This window comes from Schistocerca nitens, chromosome 8 (genome assembly GCF_023898315.1).
Source record: "Schistocerca nitens isolate TAMUIC-IGC-003100 chromosome 8, iqSchNite1.1, whole genome shotgun sequence".
Lineage (NCBI taxonomy): Eukaryota > Metazoa > Arthropoda > Insecta > Orthoptera > Acrididae > Schistocerca > Schistocerca nitens.
The window spans coordinates 184,420,491-184,444,811 of record NC_064621.1 but is presented as its reverse complement, the minus strand read 5'-3'; the positions used below and the strand labels follow the sequence as shown (position 1 = coordinate 184,444,811).

Genomic DNA, 24,321 nt, shown 5'->3' with positions numbered 1-24,321 from the left:
GGAACGAGTACACTGAAGGTCTCTGCGAGGGGGAGAACTTATCTGATGAGCTGATAGTAGAAGAAACAGGAGTCGATAGGAAGCAGATAGGGATCTAGTATTAGGATCAGAATTTGAAAGAGTTTTGGAAGACCTAAGATCAAGTAAGGCAGAACGGATAAAAAAAAAAAAACTTCGGAAAATATTAACAGTGACAACGGAACGACTAATCACATATGTGTGTAGAATGTACGAGTCTACCGATATACGAAAATTGCAAGAGCCACCAAGTCAGAGCTTAGCAATTCATCCTAGTTGCTGACGAAAATAATATACAGAAGAATGGAAAAGAAAATTGAAGATCTGATACATGCCGATCGCTAAAGGCACAAAAAAATATATTAAGAGCATGAGTAGGAATAAAATAATAATGTGTTCATTAATGTTAACACTAATCATATGTATTTATCCTGTAGACTGACTCGTTGAACATCATTTCGTCAGAAGAACCGTTCAAATGATCTACGGAACATGTAACTAACTAACTGACTAGAGAGACAGCCATGACGTTGCGGCTGATAGTGGAAAGAAGACTGAAGAAGGTTCCTAAGATTTGTCGAACAGGAAAAAGCATTCGACAATGTATAATGGTCCACGATTGTCAGAAAAATAGGCGTAACCTGAACGCAGCGGCGGGTGATGTGCAATATTCAAAAGAACCAAGAGAGAACAGTAAGAGCCGGCCGCGGTGGTCTCGCGGTTCTAGGCTCGCAGTCCGGAACCGTGCGACTACTACGGTCGCAGGTTCGAATCCTGCCTCGGGCATGGATGTGTGTGATGTCCTTAGGTTAGTTAGGTTTAAGTAGTTCTAAGTTCTAGGGGACTGATGACCATAGCAGTTGAGTCCCATAGTGCTCAGAGCCATTTGAACCAGTTTGAAGAACAGTAAGAGCTGAAGACCAAGAATGTAGTGCTTAGATTAAAAAGGATGTAAACTAGGGATATAGTGTGTCGTCAATACTCTTCGATATACAGGCTGAGTCACCTAACATTAACGCTGGATGTATTTCGTAAACCACATCAAATACTGACGAATCGATTCCACAGACCGAACGTGAGGAGAGGGGCTAGTGTAATTGGTTAATACAAACCATAAAAAAACGCACGGAAGTATGTTTTTTAACACAAACCTACGTTTTTTTAAATGGAACCCCGTTAGTTTTGTTAGCACATCTGAACATATAAACAAATACGTAATCAGTGCCGTTTGTTGCATTGTAAAATGTTAGTTACATCCGGAGATATTGTAACCTAAAGTTGACGTTTGAGTACCACTCCTCCACTGTTCGATCGTGTGTATCGGAGAGCACCGAATTACGTAGGGATCCAAAGGGAACGGTGATGGACCTTAGGTACAGAAGAGACTGGAACAGCACATTACGTCCACATGCTAGCACTTTTTTATTGGTCTTTTTCACTGAGGCACATGTACATTACCATGAGGGGTGAGGTACACGTACACACGTGGTTTCCGTTTTCAATTACGGAGTGGAATAGAGTGTGTCCCGACATGTCAGGCCAATAGATGTTCAATGTGGTGGCCATCATTTGCTGCACGCAATTGCAATCTCTGGCGTAATGAATGTCGTACACGCCGCTGTACACCTGGTGTAATATCGCCGCAGGCTGCCACAATACGTTGTTTCATATCCTCTGGGGTTGTAGGCACATCACGGTACACATTCTCCTTTAAAGTACCCCACAGAAAGAAGTCCAGAGGCGTAAGATCAGGAGTGTGGTGTCACCGCTAGACACCACACTTGCTAGGTGGTAACTTAAATCGGCCGCGGTCCTGTAGTACATGTCGGACCCGCGTGTCGCCACTGTGTATTCGCAAACGTAGCGCCACCACAGGGCAGGTCACAAGACACGGACATGACCTCGCCCCAGTTGTACGGACGACATAGCTTGCGACAAGACGTATCACGTCTTCCTCTCATTTGCCGAGAGACAGATTAAATAGCCTTCAGCTAGTCCATCGCTACTACCTAGCAAGGCGCCATGTGTATCATTGCTAATTGCTTACTACTATGCAAGAGATGTATTTCAACAAGAACAAGACTACATTAAAGTTAAGTATATTAAAATCTCTCTTCTTTTCTTTATAGTTTTCATCCAGTCTCCTGTTTCAGAATTTACGCCCGTCTGCGTTAGTTTCGCGTGCACCTAGCCACTCATTGTGTCGAGACCTTAGGGAATCGACACAACAATATTTTGGCGCCGAGGAGTGGTGCCGCGCCCACGTTGCAGTCTTTGTGTTCTATTTGCTCTAATTTGCTTGTGTCATGGCTTCGCCGCATTCTCCAGATGTACTGTCCGAATTTTTTCGCTTGCAGAATCAGCAGACGCAGGCGTTATTGGAAGCCCTTGGACAGCTCGTCCAGGGTCAACGTGCGCTGCAAACCGATGCGGCGGCAGCCGCTTCATCGCTACCGCAGCCACACACCGCTGTCGCACCGCCATTTAGGCCCTTTGAGGCCCATAACGAGAGCTGGACTGAGTGGGCCGATCAGTTCCGGTTCCACCTCACAGCTTATGGAATTCAAGGTAAAGAGCGGCAGCCGTTTTTGCTTTCTTGTGTCGGTGTGTCTACCTACCGTGTGATAGTGAAATTGTTTCCCCGACGCGACGTCGCAACTCTGTCCTACGAAGAAATTTTGTCTGCTTTAGATGCCTATTTCAAAGAAACAGTAAATGTAGTTGCAAAACGGTATACGTTTTTTCGTACAAAACGTACGGCCGGTCAGACTAACAGGGAGTGGGTAGCAACTTTGCAAGGACTGACTAGAGACTGCGCGTTTGCCTGTGAATGTGGCCTCCCATATTCAGATACTATGGTGCGTGATGCAATTGCACAGAACGTTTCTGATGTTCGCATAAGGGAACAGATTTTGAAACTAGTTAATCCCTCCCTGCAACAAGTGATAGACATATTGGACAGGCAAGACACACTTGACTTTGCTCAGGAATCATTTGAAACTTCGCCAGCAGTGTGTCACATTAATCGGCCCGCCCGGCCCGCTGCACGGGACGCTAAGCGGCCCTCGCGCCCGACTTCGCTGCGGCCGCCTAGCTTGCAACCACGTGCGCCGCGTAAGCAAGCAAATGCAGTGAAATCTTGCCCGCGGTGTGCAACTAGACATTCGCGTGAAAATTGCCCGTCACGCCAAGCTATTTGCTTTTACTGTCACAAGAAAGGACATGTACAAAGTGTTTGCCAGAAAAAGCTTAGATCAGACACTCGCAATAATTCCAGGCCTTTTGCTTCGCGCCGGAATCGAACCCAGGACAATCAGGCTCGTGGACCTTCACCCATGGACATCCATGTAGTACATTCCCACCCGTCCAGTGACACTTTAGCTAACAGTGACTGTGTTCGTCCCACCCAAAGTGTGCGTCGACGTCGCCGGAAATCCCGTAAAGTTGCAAGTGCTTCTGGACCTGTATCAGTTCAAATTGCACGAGACAGTCGCTCTTGTCGTCAACAAGACAATAAACTTTTTGTGGACTTAGACTTTGTAGGAAAAGTGATACCATTCCAGCTCGATACCGGAGCTGCTGTTTCATTGCTCAATCACGACACGTACAAACAACTGGGCAAACCGCCATTGCGTGCCGCAAATGTTACGTTAACTAGTTACTCAGGACAGCATATACCTGTGTTCGGACAGTGCAGCCTTCTTGCAACATACAAGGGACAGACAAAACTTGTGTCATTTTATGTTCTTCGTTCCTCTAGTGCAGTGAACTTGTTTGGTTTAGATTTGTTTCAATTGTTTAATTTGTCTATAGTGAATCAGGTCCTATCAGTGAATCAGACTGTGCCTTCCGCCAGTGTTTCTAGTCTTTGTGAAGAATTTGCAGACATTTTTGCACCGGGCCTTGGTTGCGCTAAGAACTATGAAGCGCATTTGGAACTGAAAGACAACGCGCAACCGCAATTTTTCAGAGCGCGCAATGTTCCCCACGCATTGCGTGATGAGGTCGCAAGAACATTAGCCGAATTAGAATCTCAAGGTGTAATTGAACGTGTGCAGGCTTCTCTCTGGGCCTCACCCTTAGTCATTTTGCCAAAACCTTCCGGAAAACTGAGACTTTGCGTGGACTTCAAGGCAACTGTGAATCCACAACTAGTGACTGCTACTTTTCCTTTGCCCCGCCCGGAAGATCTTTTTGACAAACTGTGCCCGGGAAAATATTTTTCAAAATTGGACCTAGCAGATGCGTACTTGCAAATACCTGTGGACGGCGAATCCCAGCGCGTCTTAGTGGTAAACACGCATCTTGGCTTGTATCGCTTCAAAAGACTGCCATTCGGGTGTGCATCCGCCCCTGCTTTATTTCAGCAATATTTACAAACTATTTGTGCGTCGGTCCCTACGGCTGCGAACTATCTGGACGATATTGTAATCTCAGGAAAGACAGAAGCAGAACATTTGCAAAATCTCCGAACATTATTTCAGGTATTGCGACAAAATGGTCTTCGCTTGAGGAAGGACAAATGTGTGTTCTTTGCTCGGGACTTACCGTACCTGGGCCATGTCCTTAACGCCCAAGGTATACATCCGAGTCCAGAGCACCTTCGTGCCATTCAGGACTTGCCGTCACCGCAGAACTTAAAACAGCTACAGAGTGTGCTGGGTAAGGTAAATTATTATCACCGATTTGTGCGCAATGCTTCTTCCATTTCAGCTCCGCTTCATCGCTTACGCCGTAAAGGTGTTCCGTTCGTCTGGACGACGGAATGCGAACGCGCCTTTCGCCAGTTGAAATCGGCGTTACTATCAAATACTTGCCTTACGCCATTCGATCCCCGAAAACCCCTTTTGTTGATGGTCGATGCATCGGATTTCGGGATCGGTGCTGTGCTTGCGCACAAGGATGGCTCGCATGATCGCCCTATTGCCTTTGCGTCCAAATTGCTCTCATCTGCGCAAAGAAATTATTCACAAATAGAGAAAGAAGCTTTAGCTCTCGTGTTTGGTGTTACCAAGTTCCATGACTTCTTGTATGGTCGTCACTTTACAATCATCACGGACCACAAGCCTTTGACATCGCTTTTTCATCCGAACAAGCCTGTACCTCCACGTACAGCGCAGAACTTCATTCGCTGGTCACTTTTTCTCTCGCAGTACCGCTACGATATCTTGTATCGGTCCACTGCTAAGCACGGCAACGCTGATGCGTTGTCCCGTTTGCCTGTTGCTGAGGATAAGGCATTCGATTCTTCCGAACTTGCTTGCATGTTCATTGATTCGGAAGCCGATGACGTGGTCGCATCGTTTCCGATTGATTTTCGTCGTGTAGCTACAGCCACAGCTGCTGACCCTGTCCTTGCTCCTGTTTTGCGTTTTGTTGCTACGCAATGGCCCTTGTCAAAGTCACGGATCGAGGATCCTTTGGTTCGCCGATTTTTTGCCCACAAGGAGAGACTTTTTGTCCGACGTGGTGTTTTGTTGTTGCGTTCCGATAATGATCAATCCCGAGTCGTGGTCCCACGTTCGTTACAGTCCTCTGTCTTAAAGCTTCTTCACCAAGGACATTGGGGTATAGTGCGAACGAAACAACTTGCTCGACAGCACTGTACTTGGTTCGGAATCGATGCTGCGATTACAAATATGTGCTCCTCTTGCGTGGCGTGTGCCGAACAACAATCCGCACCGCCGCGGAAATTCTTTGCATGGCCGAAAGCCACTTCCCCTTGGCAACGCTTGCACATCGATTTTGCTGGTCCGTTCTGGAATGCTCGATGGTTGGTTGTGGTCGATGCTTTCAGTAATTTTCCTTTTGTTGTCCGGATGTCTTCCACGACGTCTTCTGCCACAATCCAAGCCTTGTCTGCTATCTTTTGCATTGAAGGTCTTCCGCAGACTATTGTTTCCGACAATGGCCCACAATTCATGTCCGCAGAATTTCAGTCGTTCTGCAAGGCCAATGGTATTCAACATCTGACATCCGCGCCGTTTTCGCCTCAGTCAAACGGTGCCGCTGAACGATTGGTCCGGACTTTCAAGTCACAGATGTTGAAGTTGAAAGAGTCGCATTCTCGGGAGGACGCTTTGTTGCTCTTTTTGTCTTCGTATCGCTCTCAGCCCCGCGATGGTCGCTCGCCGGCTGAATTGCTCCATGGTCGATCTCATCGAACTCTGATGTCTTTGCTGCATCCGCCACATCAGGTTCCTGTGCAGCGGCAGACTCCTGCTTTTGCTCCTGGCGACGTTGTCTATTATCGCAACTATCGCGGTTCACAGCGTTGGCTCGCAGGGCGCATTCTTCGCTGCCTCGGCCGCGCGATGTATTTGGTTTTGGGGGCCTCTGGTGAGGTGCGTCGGCATCTCAATCAGCTGCGCCTCTGTCGTCGCCTGGGTTCTGCCGCTCCCCGTCTGCTTTCAGCGACGGAGCCGTCGGGTCAGCGCCCTGGGGACCCATCTACTGGCTCGCCTCATCCCCAGGTGTTACCGACGATGCCTTCCATTTTGCCTCATGGCGTCGCGCCGCCGCAGCCGCCGCCGGCGCCGCCAGCAGCGGACGCTTCGCTGCAGCCGCCTCGCGCCTCCCTGGGTCATGCGCCGCCGCTTGCTTCCCGTGACCAGCCGTCCTCCGCCATGGACCTCTTGCCCGCTCCGGACCCGATGTCGTCTTCGCCCGTCGGGTGCTCCGACCACATGGAGGTCGACACCGCGGCTCCTCTTATATCATTCCGTGCGCAAACACCTCATGTTGACGTGCACCCTGGACTAGGTTTGCAGGCGTTTCCTAGCTCCCCTCGGACCGAATGGCCGGGTGCGGGTGGCACAGCCTCGCCTGTTGTTAGGCTCCCCACCTCATCGCATACGTCAACATGGGGTCCTCCCCACGGCGGGCGGAAGCCTTATCTCACGACCGTTCGCCGATTTGCGGGGGAGGAATGTGGTGTCACCGCTAGACACCACACTTGCTAGGTGGTAACTTAAATCGGCCGCGGTCCTGTAGTACATGTCGGACCCGCGTGTCGCCACTGTGTATTCGCAAACGTAGCGCCACCACAGGGCAGGTCACAAGACACGGACATGACCTCGCCCCAGTTGTACGGACGACATAGCTTGCGACAAGACGTATCACGTCTTCCTCTCATTTGCCGAGAGACAGATTAAATAGCCTTCAGCTAGTCCATCGCTACTACCTAGCAAGGCGCCATGTGTATCATTGCTAATTGCTTACTACTATGCAAGAGATGTATTTCAACAAGAACAAGACTACATTAAAGTTAAGTATATTAAAATCTCTCTTCTTTTCTTTATAGTTTTCATCCAGTCTCCTGTTTCAGAATTTACGCCCGTCTGCGTTAGTTTCGCGTGCACCTAGCCACTCATTGTGTCGAGACCTTAGGGAATCGACACAACAAGGAGAACGGGCTGGCCAATTTATGCGTCCTCCACGTCCTATGAAACGCCCGTCTAAAATCCTGTCAAGGGTCAGCCTAGTGTTAATTGCGGAATGTGCAGGTGCACCATCATGCTGATACCACATACGTCGACACTTTTCCAGTGGGACATTTTCGAGCAACGTTGGCAAATCATTCTGTAGAAACGCGATGTACGTTGGAGCTGTTTGGGCCCCTGTAATGAAGTGAGGTGGTCGCCAATGATTCCGCACCATACATTTACAGTCCACGGTCGCTGTCGCTCTACCTGTCTGAGCCAGCGAGGATTGTCCACGGACCAGTAATGCATGTTTCGTAGATTCACTGCCCTGTGGTTTGTGAAACCCGCTTCAGCGGTAAACAGGTAGAACTGCAACAAATTCTCTGTTCATGCCCATTGACAGAATTGCACTCGATGATTAAAGTCATCACCATGTAATTGCTGATGTAGCGACATATGAAAGCGGTGACGATGCAGTATGCTCATGACACTACTTTGACTCAGTCCACCGGCTCTCGCCATGTCCCGTGTACTCATGTGTGGGCTCATGGCAACAGCAGCTAACACACCAACTGCACCCGCTTCTCCTGGGACGGGCCTGTTACGGACCCGTTTGCGTGCTACGACCATACCTGTTGCATACAGTTGGCGGTAGATGTTTTGCAATGTGCGGCACGTTGGATGCTCTCTGTCCGGGTACCGTTCTGCATACACCCTGCAGGCTTCAGCTGCATTTCGTCGACACTCGCCATAGATGAGTATCATCTCCTCCTTTTCAGAGTTCGAATACACCATGGTCACAGTTCCTACAACACTACACTATCTCAGACGTCTGGTAACACGGTGTACTACAGTTGGTCTGCGTGCGGAGACGAATGCAGAATAACAATAGCAGCAAGCGCTACATGCGGACACTGCGACAGCTAGACCAAACCATAACAGTGCACTACAGCCACACTCGTAAACACGGTCGTCATCGTAAACATGCCCCTGCAGATGCTGCTCGCCGACCGTGGCCCGTGTTTGTTACAACAAGCAACTGAAAGTCGGAGATTTCAAGCGTCAACTTTAGGTTACAATATCTCCGGATATAATTTACATTTTACAATGCAACAAACGGCACATATTACGTATTTGTTTATATGTTCAGATGTGCTAACAAAAATAACGGGGTTCCATTTAAAAAAACGTAGGTTTGTGTTAAAAAAACATACTTCCGTGCATTTTTGTATGGTTCGTATTAAACAATTACACTAGCCTCTCTCCTCACGTTCGGTCTGTGGAATCGTTTTGTCAGTATTTGATGTGGTTTACGAAATATATCCAGCGGTAACGTTAGGTGACTCACCCTATATACGTCGAAGAAGCAATGCTGGAAATAAAAGAAAATTTCTAGAGTAGGATTAAAATTGTAGCTGAAAGTGTATCAACGATAAGATTCGCTGATGACATTGCTATGCTCAGTGGAAGTGAAGAGAAACTACAGGACGTGTTGAATCGAATGGACAGTATAATATGTACAGATTAATGATGAGCGTAAGGAGAAGTAGCAGAAATGATAACAGCAAGAAATTTAGCATCAGAACTGGTGACCATGAAGTAGATGAAGTTGAGGAGGAATTCTGCTAACTGGGCAACAAAAACCCTATAACGTACAGACCAAGGAGGGCATAAAAAGGAGATTAGCGTTTGAAAAATTGGCCTTCCTCGCCAAGAGATGTCTATTATCAAATATAAACCTTAATTTGAGAGGGAAATTTCTGAGAATGTATGTTTTGAGAACAGTATAGCACGGTCGAGAGAGATGGACTGTGAGAAGATCGGAACCGAAGAGAATCGAAGCATATGAGATATGGTGCTCTACAAGAATGTGGAAAAGTAGGTGAACTGATAACGTGAGAAAGAAGAAGGCTCTCCTCACAATCAACAAGGAAAGAAACGAGTGGTAAACACTGACATGAAGAAGGGACAGAACGGTAGGGCATCTGTTGAGACATCAGGCAATAACTACCATAGTTCTGAGATGAAAAGGTTGGCACAAGATAGGAATTCTTGGCAGGGAATATCAAACAAGGCAGAAGGCCTATGACCCACTTTAAAAAAGTCTCAACATCAGAATAGCCCTTTCACTGTACCATTTGAATAAATATAAGACATGTCGTTCTGATACAGAAGCTGAGTTATACAAATAACAGAAACTTCCTGGCAGATTAAAACTGTTGCCTGACCGAGACTCGGAACTCGGAACCTTTGCCTTTCGCGGGAAAGTGTGAGGGCTGTGAGGACGGGGCATGAGTCGTGTTTGGGTAGCTCAATTGGTAGAGCACTTGCCCTCGAAAGGCAAAGGTCCCGAGTTCGAGTCTCGGTCCGGCACACAGTTTTAATCTGCCAGGAAGTTTCATATCAGCGCACACTCCACTTCAGAGTGAAAATCTCATTCTGTAGATAACAGAAAGTTATCTGTGCCACGACATTATCATTGTGAAATCATTCTCACAATATCCTACACAAGCAGTGTGCCCACTAAATAAAAGTGAAAAAATGGGTATAACTAGTTATTACGTCACTGTCGACGTTATTATTGTTGTTATTATCATCTGAAGTCTGTCACATGAAGCTGTTTCGTTAGCCACGTTTTCACTGTGAGCGATAGGTAATTCCCTGTGACGAAACTACAACGTAGTGCACTGTCCATTAATAACATTCTACTGCCCAAGTGTTTGTTTATGTCAAGTGTTTGAAGTTCTTATAGTGACCACATTTTCACGTAATTACGTTCATCGTGACCATCACCTATAGTGACTAGAACTAACAGTGTATCATTATCATAATGACTACTAGGATCATTACAGTTTAACCTTCTGCATATCAAATAGGGTGCTGCAGGATTCCAGCATTGCGATTTTATTATTTGTAGCTCTTCGGAATAGTTTATGGTTTTCGCACTATGTGACGTTGTTAAACTGATCCGACTAAACATAAAAAAAATAGAAATACATATATAAATTCCCATTCCAGAAAAATATGTTGTTAGAAGTGTGGAACTAATGTTTCAAGTCGTTGTTGTGTGCAATAACTTTAAATAAAATATTTTTCTCTGTTAGACATTTCCTCCAGTTCTATTGCTGTAGGATATTACGCTGTATAACGCACATGTCAGAAAAGCTAATGTTACAGAGGAAATATGATGAACGCTCTAAACGAGAACTTGAAAAAGTAATGCACATAGGAAAAGGAGAATCTGAACCAGGATATAATTATGTGGAATTGGTGTTTCCAGAAATGACAATGTTGAAGAAATTGACGTGGTTGAAGACTTTATTGAAGAAAGGGAAACGAAGAGGTGATTCGTAAGCCGAAATGACCTATACATATCAACGAAACTTGAATGATATGTTAAAAACCGCACAAACAACCAAGCAGGCGTCAGAAATAGGATATTTTGTCTACATATAGTTGTCTCACAATGACTGCCAGGAGCGTGTCTTCGATTATGAAGAGTTTCACTTTGTTCATGACACTTAAAATAGCGGACAAAGTAGTAAAATAATCAAACAAAATAGCAGAGACAGTTTATCATTTATGGAAAGAGACTCATTCTTCTAAGAAATTGCTTGCAGCTATAAAGAAATGTTCTGCTTCGTAGGGTTGCTAGTAACTATGGGAGTCCTGAAAGATAAAGAGAACCATTTTCTATGTTATGGTCCACGGACACCATATACCTAAAGCAAATATTCCCAGGTTAAATCTCGAGAAATAGGTTTTATGACTTCTTTGTTTCCTCAAATCCAGTGACATGACCACTGGAGAGGAAGTGAAACAAATGAACTAATACAGTACATATACAGAAATATATACAAATTTTGCCGCGCAATGCTTTGTATACTATTATTCAAGTACTCACATGAGATTGGATGAGTAATTGATAGCTTTTCGTGTGAGATGCCCGTTTAGGGTTTAGTTGAAGTCCAAACAGTTAAATAACGCATAAAATTTTGACTCTCGGCCGTGAAAGGTCTTCGTCTGCTTTCAGCTATTCACAGGAGAAAAAGGACTTACGGCAAAGAATCAAGGTGTAGAGGTGGACCTCACGTCTCTTTTAAGAACTGGATACGTTATTACAATATTTTTTGGCGTGTTCCACTTCCACTTGCAGAGGTCACAAGAACTAACTGCGAGCGGTATTCTTAGGAGAAAAAGCCAGAAATCTCATTTTAAGTTCAATCAGAGCCACTGAAACCAATATTTTCATCTGTGGTTGCATTCAGTGAGAATCTGATGCTTGCATCAACGTCTCTTAAAAGCAAGCCGTAATCCTTTTGAGTACTGAACATCATGATGGTAATTATGGCGAGGAAAAGAAGTTCAGTCCCGATGTTCTTCTATACTACAATAAAACTAAAAGTTATGTTGATACAGTGGACAAAATGGGAGATGCGTATTCATGGAATAGGACTACCGATAAGTAGAGCAGCCGTAAATGCCTACATTATTAGGAAGAGAAAGTGTCCTGTCAGGAAGGCTCTTGCATGCTACACATGGGGAAAATTTTTGTTTGACCTAGGACATGAACTTATAATGTGTCACTTGAAGCAAGGAATGTGGAAGCTGAATGGAACGCCCGGAGATTCGAGAAGAGCAAAGACGGAATAATTGTTTGGTGAAAACGCAAATATAGTGACGCAGCAGTGAAGTTCAGTGTAATCACTGCAAGCGGCTGCCAGTGTTGCACTTCGCAAACTGTGAACTAGGAAGAGAGACCCGATGTATAAAAAATTTACCAAACGTAGTGAACATGAAGCTATGAAAACGGAAAAAGTATGCAAAGATTGCATTGATTTAAACAAATGCCTGAGTAAAGACCAGTTGACACTAGAATTCGAAAAGTTAGTAATTACATAATTGGCTGCCAAAACACTTGAAGAAACATATTTTTTTCAATACTTTATTATTGTTAAGGCAGATTCTCTTTCCATTACTGTGATATTCTACGTTACTAGTACTGTTTGGACATTTATCATGTCCCAAAAGACATTTTGCGTTGGGGTACTCTGGTACCCACCAAGCCCGTTAGGTCACAGCAAAGCACAAGTGAACATTGATTAGTCAAGCAACGTATCAGACAGCTACAGTGTTCCTTCATTCTTCAACCCAGCTTAGATTGTGACACTCGGCTCTGCCATTTTTTCCGTACCGTAAGTAGGTAAAATGGAATGTCTGTACCGCGATCGCCGTTTATTCGAAAACAGAAGGCGTAGTAGCCGAAAGTCATGATAAATTAAGCAGTAGCGTCACATCATTTGCAGCACTGAGATTAAGCAGTTGGTTGCCAGGCCAAGTCTTTCTCAAGTTCTGAAGTAGTAGGACAGTAACACCGGTGCATACAAGTGGTGGTGCATTGTACTGTTGCACAAATCCCAATAATTTTAGACTGCAAAAGCAATCTTTTGTGTGTTTCTTATGAAGCATAGGATTTAACTTACCATGAAATACGTTACAGTCAAATATCTTTGATGGTCCAACATGCTATTGCCCAAAAACGTTGCCGGGTTCCAAGCAGGCTCACGGGGTTTCCTCTCATAAGGCGAAAAAAAAAAAGCGCCGCTCCACGAAGGGATATCCACAAGGGACGGAATTCGGTAGAAAAGTGATGTACATTTACAGACAAACGAAATGTTACAGTTACAGGAAAATTGGATTATTAATTCAAGAAGAAGGCTTCATAAGCTGGGCAAGTCAGTAACACGTCGGTCCTCCTCTGGCCCTTATGGAACCAGTTATTCGGCTCAGCATTGACTGATAGAGTTGTTGGATATCCTCTTGAGGGATATCGTGAAAAATTGTGCCCAACTGTCACGTTAGATCGTCAATAAACCGATATGATAGGAGAGCCCTGCCCACAATTTTTCAGACGACCTCAGTTGGAGACAGATGATGTGACCTTGCTGGCCCTGGTAGGGTTTGACAGGCACTAAGCCCAGCAGCAGAAACTCTCGGCGTGTGCGGGCGGATTTTATCTTGCTGAAATATAAGCATTCGGTGGTTTACCATAAAGCCCAATGAAACGGGGCGTACAACATCGTCGACGCACTTCTGTGCTGTAATGATGCCGCGGATGGCTACTAAAGGGGTCGTGCTACGAAATAAAATTGCTCCCGAGAACTCCACTCCCTGTTGTCGGGTCGTATGGTGCGTCTCCAGACTTGTATTCGCTGTTCATCAGCGCTCAAGTTCCAAGCTGGACTTATTTAACGAAGACAATTCTACTCAAGTGAATGAGATTTTACTGCGATGACGTCACTGGAGATGTCCTGGATAGCGATGTGTGAATAAACTGTCACCCACCATACCGCTCGACAACAAGGAGTCATGGTCAGGGTGCCATTTCATATCGTTGCAGGAGCCGTTTAGTTACTCTGCGCCTCACTTTGTTGCCCTACGTGGCAAGCCACCCTGGACTCACATTTCAGCACGATAAAGCTCACTCGACGATAGTTTCTGGTGCTTGTCTTTATGATTGCCAAATCCCGTCTCAGGCAGCAAGTTCACCAGACCACATGGCTACTGAAATGGTTCAAAGCATTGAGGGTAGGGCTCTGAAGCCATCTCGGAATTTTTACGATCTAACGCAACAATTAGACAGAATATGGCACGATATCCCTGAGGAGAACATCCAACAACGCTGTCGAATGACGGCTTGCGTAAGGGCCAGAAATGCACTTATTTTCTCAATTATTGAATTAGTTTCTTTTGAATAAAAAATCATTTTTTCCTGAAGCTGCAATCGTTTCTTTGTCTGTACATATCCATCCCCTTCTACTGATTGCTTTCCCATTGGGATAGTTGCTTCGTGGCATGTCTTAGATTGTACTTCGCGCAGGGACGAGCCGAGGCCTGTCTACAGCGACACGTAGCCTGATTGCCAGTGTCGTGACACGGTGTTGAAGTCGCCGTTCAAACTACCTGACCACATCAACTTCCATAACCCCCACTAGATAGCAGCACTTTATGGGGGACACCACTCTCACCTTACTGTCCTGCTGCACCGTTAATTTGCTACGTAATCCGCTAGGATACGTCGTTCAATCACCATCCATATTATCTATATTTGTAGTTCAACAGCAATCGTAATAATTGTGTTTTATTCATATATTTGTTATGAGAGAAGAAATTCTTTCCTCATCAGCGCAATTACATTATATATTTTTATCAACCATAATTAGAGCTTAAATTTACTGCTAACTTTACGATGTTTGGAAAGGTGGCTGGAATATTGTGATGGTTGGTTTTATTGAAATGTATATGTATGTGTGTGTGTGTGTGAGTGTGTGTATGCGTGTGTGTGTGAATATTATTTCTAAGAAACTTAGGTATAGAGTATGTTTTGTTTCAAGGCGACTCAGTGTTTCGGTTCTCGTCATAAGAGCTTTCTATGCATTTCTGGGTCTGTTACGCTCCTCGCAGTAAGAATTAGGTCATGACATACTGTCTACGTTGTGGAGTATTATCGAAAATGATTAGCGTAAATAATGTAGAAGGTGCTGACTTTTCCCAACTTTGTGATGAGGAGAAGCATGCTGCAAATGGACTAGGACGACTGTTAACCGTTTTAAATATTTTTGTTGTTGTGGACTTCAGTCCTGAGACTGGTTTGATGCAGCTTTCCATGTTACTCTATCCTGTGCAAGCCTCTTCATCTCCCAGTACCTACTGCAGCCTACATCCTTCTGAATCAGCTTAGTGTATTCATCTCTTGGTCTCCCACTACGATTTTTACCCTCCATGCTGCCCTCCAATACCAAATTGGTGATTCCTTGATGCCTCAGAACATGTACTACCAACAGATCCCTTCTTCTAGTCAAGTTGTGCCACAAACTTCTCTTCTCACCAATCCTATTCAATACCTCCTCATTAGTTATGTGATCTACCCATCTAATCTTCAGCATTCTTCTGTAGCACCACATTTCGAAAGCTTCTATTCTCTTCTTGTCCAAACTAGTTATCGTCCATGTTTTACTTCCATACATGGCTACACTCCATACAAATACTTTCAGAAATGACTTCCTGACCCTTAAATCAATACTCGATGTTAACAAATTTCTCTTCATCAGAAACGCTTTCCTTTTTATTGCCAGTCTACATTTTTTATATCCTCTCTACTTCGACCATCATCAGTTATTTTGCTCCCCAAATAGCAAGACTCCTTTACTACTTCAAGTGTCTCATTTCCTAATCTGATCACCTCAGCATCACCGGACTTAATTCGACTACGTTCCATTATCCTCATTTTGCTTTTGTTGATGTTCTTCTTATATCCTCCTTTCAACACACTATCCATTCCGTTCAACTGCTCTTCCAAGACAGAATTACAATGTCATCGGCAAACCTCGAGGTTTATATTACTTCGCCAGCCGGAGTGGCCGAGCGGTTCTAGGCGCTACAGTCTGGAACCGCACGACCGCTACGGTCGCAGGTTCGAATCCTGCCTTGGGCATAGATGTGTATGATGTCCTTAGGTTAGTTAGGTTTAAGTAGTCCTAAGTTCTAGGGGACTGATGACCTGAGAAGTTAAGTCCCATAGTGCTCAGAACCATTAGAACCATTTTTATATTACTTGTCCATGGATTTTAATACCTACTCCGAATTTTTCTTTTGTTTCCTTCAATGCTTGCTCAATATAAAGATTGAATAACATCGGGGATAGGCTACAACCCTGTCTCACTCCCCTCCCAACCACTGCTTCCCTTTCATCTCCCTGGACTCTTATAACTGCCATCTCGTTTCTGTACAAGTTGTAAATAGCCTTTCGCCCCCTGTATTTTACCCCTGCAACCTTCAGAATTTCAAAGAGAGTATTCCAGTCAACACTGTCAAACGCTTTCTCTAAGTCCACAAATGCTAGAAATGTAGGTTTGCCTTTCTTTAATCTAGCTTCTAAGATAAGGCCTAGGGTCAGTATTGCCTCACGTGTTCCTATATTTCTACGGAATCCTAACTGATCTTCCCCGAGGTCGGCTTCTACTAGTTTTTCCATACGTCTGTAAAGAATTCGCGTTAGTATTTTTAGATGTGTCTTATTAAACTGATTGTTCGGTAATTTCCACATCTGTCAACACCTGCTTTCTTTGGGATTCGAATTATTATATTCTTTTTGAAGTCTGAGGGTATTTCGCCTGTCTCATACATCATGCTCACCAGATGGTAGAGTTTCGTGAGGACTGGCTCTCCCAAGGCCGTCAGTAGTTCTAATGGAATGTTGTCTACTCCTGGCGCCTTGTTTCGACTCAGATCTTTCAGTGCCTTGTCAAACACTTCACGCAGTATCATATCTCCATTTTCATTTTCATCTACATCCTCTTCCATTTCCATAATATTGTCCCCAAGTACATCGCCCTTGTATTGACCCTCTATATACTCCTTCCACCTTTCTGCTTTCCCTTCTTTGCTTAGAACTGTTTTTCCATCTGAGCTCCTGATATTCATACAAGTGGTTCTCTTGTCTCCAAAGGTCTCTTTAATTTTCCTGTAGGCAGTATCTATCTTACCCCGAGTGAGATACGCCTCTACATCCTTACATTTGTCCTGTTGCCGTCCCTGCTTAACCACTTTGCACTTCCTGTCAGTCTTATTTTTGAGACGTTTGTATTCCTTTTTGCCTGCTCCATTTACTGTATTTTTATATTTTCTCCTTTCATCAATTAACTTCAATATTTCTTCTGTTACCCAAGGAGTTCTACTAGCCCTCGTCTTTTTACCTTCTTGATCCTCTGATGCCTTCACTACTTCATCCCTTAAAGCTACCAATTCTTCTACTGTATTTCTTTCCCCCATTCCTGTCAATTGTTCCTTTATGCTCTCCCTGAAACTCTGTATAACCTCTGTTTTAGTCAGTTTATCGAAGTCCCATGTCCTTAAATTCCCACCTTTTTGTAGTTTCGTCAGTTTTAATCTACGGTTCATAACCAATAGATTGTGGTCAGAGTCCACATCTGCCCCTGGAAATGTCTTACAATTTAAAACCAGGTTCCTAAATCCCTGTCTTACCATTACATAACCTATCAGAAACCTGTCAGTATCTCCAGACTTTTCCATGTATACAGCCTTCTTTTATGATTCTTGAACCAACTGTTAGCTATGATTAAGTTGTGCTCTGTGCAAAATTCTACCAGACGGCTTCCTCTCTCATTTATTAGCCCCAACCCGTATTCACCTACTACGTTTCCTTTTCTCCCTTTTCCTATTACCGAATTCCAGTCACCCCTGAGTATTAAATTTTTGTCTCCCTTCACTATCAGAATAATTTCTATGATTTCATCATACATTTCTTCAATTTCTTCGTCATCTGCAGAGCTAGTTGGCATATAAACTTGTACTACTGTAGTAGGCTAGTAGGCGTAGGCTTAAATATTATACATAATATTAATACCTCATATCGGCAGCTTAAGGGAGCATTTAAGATATAAATGTATAGAATCATTAATTGGTTATGTGACTATGTAGTTGGAAGTGCATTGGTTTCCCAAGCTGGAGAGTCCTCCCGGACGAAAATGCGAGTTGCTAACATAAATGATCTGAGCACTTAAGTTAAGAGGCATGAATCTTCATCTGTCCACATACAAAACCATTTATAATAGACTCTTTTTTGAACTCTCAACTCACCTGAACAAATGGATAGCGCGTGTGGAAGGAGAACTATGGAGTATTACGGAGTATGTGGCTGTAACAGATATGAGTTAAACTTTTTAATAAACTCTGATCGTTTCTGTAGTTCCTCTAAATTGGCCTGAAGTGGTCGTGACGGACTCAATCATCATTAAATCCCGGTGTTTTTAGAGAACTGATTAATGCTTTTGCTGAAGTGTACACAGCAATTAAAGGCCATTTGGATAAGGAAACTGTTTTGTAAGCAACACAAAGAACAATTCAAAATGAACATGTGGAATATTAGGGGTACGAGAAGATGAAATTTGAAATCCAATAACGGCATCAGAGTTTTTGCTGTTACAGCCGGTGTATCAGGTTATGTATGAAATGTACTTCAGATGACTGTAGTCTACCGTTAAGTATTAAGAGGTAAGTGAATAGAGAGGTTATGTAGTTTCCGGTCTCCTTCCAAATATGATGCTCATTTCAGAAGTGCTTGTTTGTTAGAGGAAGTAGACAAACAAAAAATAAATGAGATTTCTCAAAAATTAATTTCGCAGACCTAAGGCTGGGCATCCGTTATGGCTGGTTCTTTTTATGGGCTACATGTTATATGGAAAAAATTCTGTCTTAGCTTAGAAAACATACACTGCTACGTCCATCAACTTATTCTTACAATCAGCAAGCCGGCATCATTCAAGAGCAATATCAAAATCTTTCTTCGGAATTTGTGTGGAACATGTACATTCTTGTCAAATTGCCCACTGCTCATCACGATCATTGATATCATGGTAAGAAAGCGTTTGACCTGATCATGTCCTGCTAGGTGGACTTTCCAATGTCGAACCGTAAATACAGCAAGAAAAACATAATCATTGAGTGTATGATTCACATACTGCAACGTGACGCCATAATGAATAGCGCTACAATCTTCCAGAACCTTATAAATTTTTCCAGTATATTTACTGTTGTGATTTTGATTGTTGGCTGGATTTCTGTGATAATTTATGCCATTATCGAAGTACTGTTTGGTCAGATACAGCACTCAGACATTAATGCACGCTCTGCTCATAACGCCATCTCGAGACATTTCAGCATCTGAAATCAATGTTATCTAGATCTGAGAAGAAATTGACATCACTTGTGGTAATGAATCTAGTGACTGCTCATCGAGGATAAGGAAGTCGAACAATACGGAATGGAAATGAGAAACACAGTAGGTGTGTTACGTGATAATTTATGAGGCATAAAATCATTATGGTTTACCTTTCCATCTTGTACCTTCATTGTCGTTTCCTTCAAAAAAGTCCTCCTTGTGCTCTTCTAAGTTCGCAAGTATTCAGTGTGTACGTTTTTGGACAAGCTAAAACTACATCATGAACTGTCATTTACCTACCTAGCATATCAGCACTGGTAATCGTCTCGTGCTGTTAGTCAGCTTATTATAATCAACAACCTAGACAAGAAGTGCTTTAAAATGCTGAACGTAACTCTCACAGTTTACTTTACGTCGGTTGAAGCAGAAATTTTACCTTTTATGTATTGTTCTGCCTAGCTACAAAGCACGTGGATGCACAGTAACAGTTAGCCCAGCCCTATGAAGAAGGGAGGGTGTACAAATAAAATTTAATTAATACTTTTCATTACAGATTCAGGGTTTCCTTTAAATTGTAGGTCGACTGACACAGTGAGGGAGTTATCAGCCCATTAGTTTAAGAGTAACTTCAATTAAATGCCAATTAAATCATATGAAATGAATTAACCATGGCAAGGAAGGACCTCCATAGGCTTGCCCAGACACAGGACTCACAACCTCTGAAAAGATTATAATTTTCTGACGCCTGCTTTAATTAATATAGATTTTGTACTATATGGCGTATGTCTGGAATGCCGAGGTAGCCGTTAGTTTGAAAGTCCGTCCTCCTTTACCAGCGGCGGTGGACACATACATCTTTCGTTTTCGCAGGAGATCCGCGATTCCAGGTCTCCCGACATGTGGTCCGAAGACATTGTCTTCATGGACTGGAACAAATTCACAAGAGGTGCACCTGTAAGGTTGTTGTCATGGGGCAACTCTTCTTGCCAACGGAGGTATACACTGTCGTAGGTCTATGTACACAAAACTGACGAGAGACGCTGTCGACACACCATTTGAAGTCAGTTCTTAGCTGGAACGGATCATGACCATAATCACTGAGTGAGTTGACACAATTATGCACGGATGTTTGTGCTTGTCACATCGATAGTGGCCACCGATCGCGCTGCACGCTGCATAATTGTCTTAATCAGTTTCCGCGTGCTAATCGGTAATAATTCCGACGCGATGCAGTAGCACGTGCACTAAACGGTAGCAGCGGTGATTGCGTTATGTTTGCGGTATAGCAATCTAAACCACTCCATCCCGGGCTGGTCTCCACAATTCACATGAGTATTCACATTCAGGCATCTCTTGGCTCGTTCTCTATTCATTCATACAACCCAGTCTCCGTAATTGTTCCCTATTTAAATATTCATGTGTCTTGACCTACAGCAAGACTAATTCCCGCCAGTTACTAGGCGTAATTGGTGTGCAGGAACCGTTACTCACATGCAGAGGTCTGCTTCCCAGTCAATTTTCTAGTGAGAAAATATGTGTTAAATTTTTCCTCATCTCTCTGTTTTTCCTTGATCTGACGTTTCCACCATGTGTTTCTTTTTATTATGAAGATACTCCTCAAGCCACCGTATAGTGCGTTGCGGAACGTACCCTGTACCACTCACTACTAGTCGTTTCCATTCCTGTTCCACTAGCAAGTAGAGCGAGGTAAAAACTTCTGTCTATATGCTTCCGTATGAGACCTAATTTTTCGTATCTTCGTGGTCCTTACACGCAATGTATGTTGGCGGCAGTAGAATCGCTCGCCAATCAGATTCAAATGTCGGTTCTCTAAATTTTCTGAGTAGTGTCTGGCGGAAAGGCCTTTGCCATCCCTCTAGGGAGTCCCATTTGGGTTTCCGAAACATATCCGTAGCACTTACGGTTTGTTGGATCCTACCGTTATCAAATCTGGCAGACCGCCTCTGAATTGCTTGGTGATGTCTGTCTTCAATCCGACCTGGTACGGATAACAAACACTCGAGCAGTACTCAAGAAAAGGTCGCACCAGCGTCCTATATGCGGTCTCCTTTATAGGAAGCCGCTCTTTCCTACATTTCTCCTCATTAACTGAACTCTACCTTCGCCTTCCCTACCAAAGTTCATACTTGCTTGTTCTATCTCATATCGCTTTGCACTGTTACACCCAAATCAGGACACTAGATATACTGTATCCGAACATGTCAGCTTTTGTCTTCCTATTCATCCGCATTAATTTACATTTTTTTCCACATTTAGGGCTAGCTGTCATTCATCACAGCAACTGGAAATTTTGTCTAAATCGTATCCTGCTACAGTCACTCAACTTCGACGCCATACCCTACACAACACCATCAGCAAACAACCGCAGATAGTCCCACTCTGTCCAGCAAATCATTTATGTATATTGAGAACAACAGAGACCCTGTTACACTTCTTTGGGGCACTCCTGGTGATATTCTTGTCTCTGGTGAACACTCGACATAGTGATCAACATACTGGGTTCTATTGCTTAAGATATCTTCGAGCCACTCACATACCTGTGAACTTATTCCATATGCTCGTACCTTCGTTAACAGTCTTCAACGGGGCAACGCGTAAAATGCTTTCGGGAAATACAAAAATACGGAATCTGCTGGTAGACCTTTACCCATTGTTCACAGTGTATCATGTGAGAAAAGGACAAGTTGAATTTCGCAGGAGCGATGCTTTCTAAAACCAGTTGATTTGTGGACATCAGCTTCTTAGTCTCTAGAATGTCTATTTTATTCAAACTGAATATTTGTTCAAGGATTCTGCAGCAAACAGATGTTAGGGACATTGGCCTGTAATTTTGTCGGTCCGTTCTTTTGCCCTTCCCATACACTGCAATCACGTGATTGAGTCTGAGGCCAGCCTCGATCGGGAAAACAGTAAATCTGCAGGTGAGACTTAACATCACTAGTTAATTATGGGAACGAGGGAACTGAAAGCCAATTTAATCATTGCTAACATACACTCAATTAATCTTACCATGTCATACTATCTCGAGTAACAACCAGCCACACAAGTTGCTTTTCGTCTTAGAAAAGCGTAAAATCATTCTTACGTAACTATATTATTCAGGAAAGATTGTTGACTTTGGCGATGTTATCCCATGAAAGAGATCACGTGGTGGAGTACCCAGACTTCAACGAGCAGGTGACTGACAAGTTTGCATTAATAAAAAAACAAGTGAGCTAATTTCAATACAAGTGTGGTAAAAATAAGTGTATTCATAAGGTGTAATTTGTGTCTCGTATCCAGTTTTTTGAAGGACAAATGTACTTGAATTCTAGTAGGAATGTAGATCATTATGTAACGATAACAGTTTTTCAAGATAGTCGATTAATTTTAGCACGCTCTTTGGCACAAATATTTTTCAGCCATAGCTATATCTGTAGCTTCTCGCAAGATCGTAAAATGGACATTAATAATTCAATTTTGTGACCATCATATACCATGAATTCTTGCGGATTTTACATCGTAATGTGTATTGGGAAAGTATAAAAAAATTGTTGTGATGATACTTAGTATTGCACTAGGTTTAATATTGTATTCCAATCATTAGATACCAGTGCACAGCAAAAATCGTTGATTGTTGATACTAATAATTTGAATAAATGAATACAGCCTCCGATCAAATTATAGGTAACACTATACCGTGTAATAAGTATATCAATAATATCTTTCCCATTTTTTAGTCCTCCCCCTTCAGTCATGGTATTGAGTTGTCTGCACAGTAGGTGACACAGCTCTCTGGTAGTCATTCACTAGTGTCAACAGATAGACTTCAACCAAACGATCATTTTCATCTCGCACATATGGTGGGGGGGGGGGGGGGGCTGGTGTCTTGTATTTGACCACATGTTCCGTTTCGCTCTGTTGATGACATCTTCCCGTTTCAAACGAATGTTTCGGTCCACCGCTTCGTTGGGTTTCCACAAAATCGTATGCGACTTGTGTCAAACTAGAGCACTTTTATCGCCATACAAATATCCTGCCTTCACACTAAGTGATTTTACCAGTGGAGACGCGTTTTAGTCACTGTATCGAAATGGGGGTGACATGAAATCTCCGAGGAACATCAACATTTCTTGTGTGGTTTTCGACGCTTCTTTGAAGCATCTTACCTCATTTGAAGGTAGAGTCTACTCAGCCTTTTCTTGGTCACTGGTGTCATTGTGCCCTATATATAATTGCTGCGCTCACGATGGTGTTGCAAATATAAGCCTTTTGATGTTGCGATATCTTTTTGGTACTCCAATTGAGCCAGGCTGCATTTGTCATCGCTGACCTCCCAAGTGACATCGTTGTTTGAGGTGATAGCGGATGCTAGGTATTTAAGACGTATTGTCGTCTGAAAGCCTTGACCATTTATCCTGATAGTATTTTTGCTTTATGGACCACTTTTTATATACTCATTATTGAGTACTGAGGCGCAGTCCATTCTCAACCCGCTTATCCACCCAAATAGTACTTCATATTAGAGTGTTAGGGGCGTTTCTTGGGCTAGGGTCACCTCATCCGCCTAAGGAAGAATCTTGGAATGTGTTGTCTGTAGATCAGCCGTCGCTCTTTCCACATCTATTTCTGTATCTAATTACTTGTAAATGATATCTCACCATTATGAGTACTGTATTATATTTGCCAGGAACTCTTAAATCCATTGATAAATATAGCTTGATATTCCTTACGCTATCACGCGTATTTTGTTAACTAGACGACGGCGTGATCTGTATCAAACGCCTTCGGAAAATCAAGTACATTAAGTCACAATCCTGGTTGCCTGTATATACTGCCTTCTGAGCCACAAGGACGAACAGTGCGAACAGACATTCGCACATAACATTGTTTACAGTGCATTAATAACAGCGGCTGTGGGGAAGAAGGAAGGATGGAAGATTATAATTATGTGTCTGTCGACATGGAGGACAATGGTGATGGAGCACAAGCTCGGAATATTTCAATGAGTGGGAAGGAAATCTGCCGTGACCTTTTAAAGGAAACTTCCCCCGACTTTCTTCAGGTGGTATAGGGGAATCACAGAAAACGGATTGGAACCGTAATCCTCCCGAGTGCGTCCAGAATGCAAATCACTGC

At 43.5% G+C, this 24,321-nt stretch overlaps 1 non-coding gene across 1 annotated transcript; it reads left to right on the top strand.

Annotated features, from left to right (window-relative positions):
* The first annotated feature begins 9,742 nt into the window (after positions 1 to 9,742).
* Positions 9,743 to 9,817, top strand: Trnas-cga (transfer RNA serine (anticodon CGA)). The gene has a single exon. It is a non-coding gene; the product is annotated as a tRNA-Ser (tRNA).
* Positions 9,818 to 24,321: the final 14,504 nt, after the last annotated feature.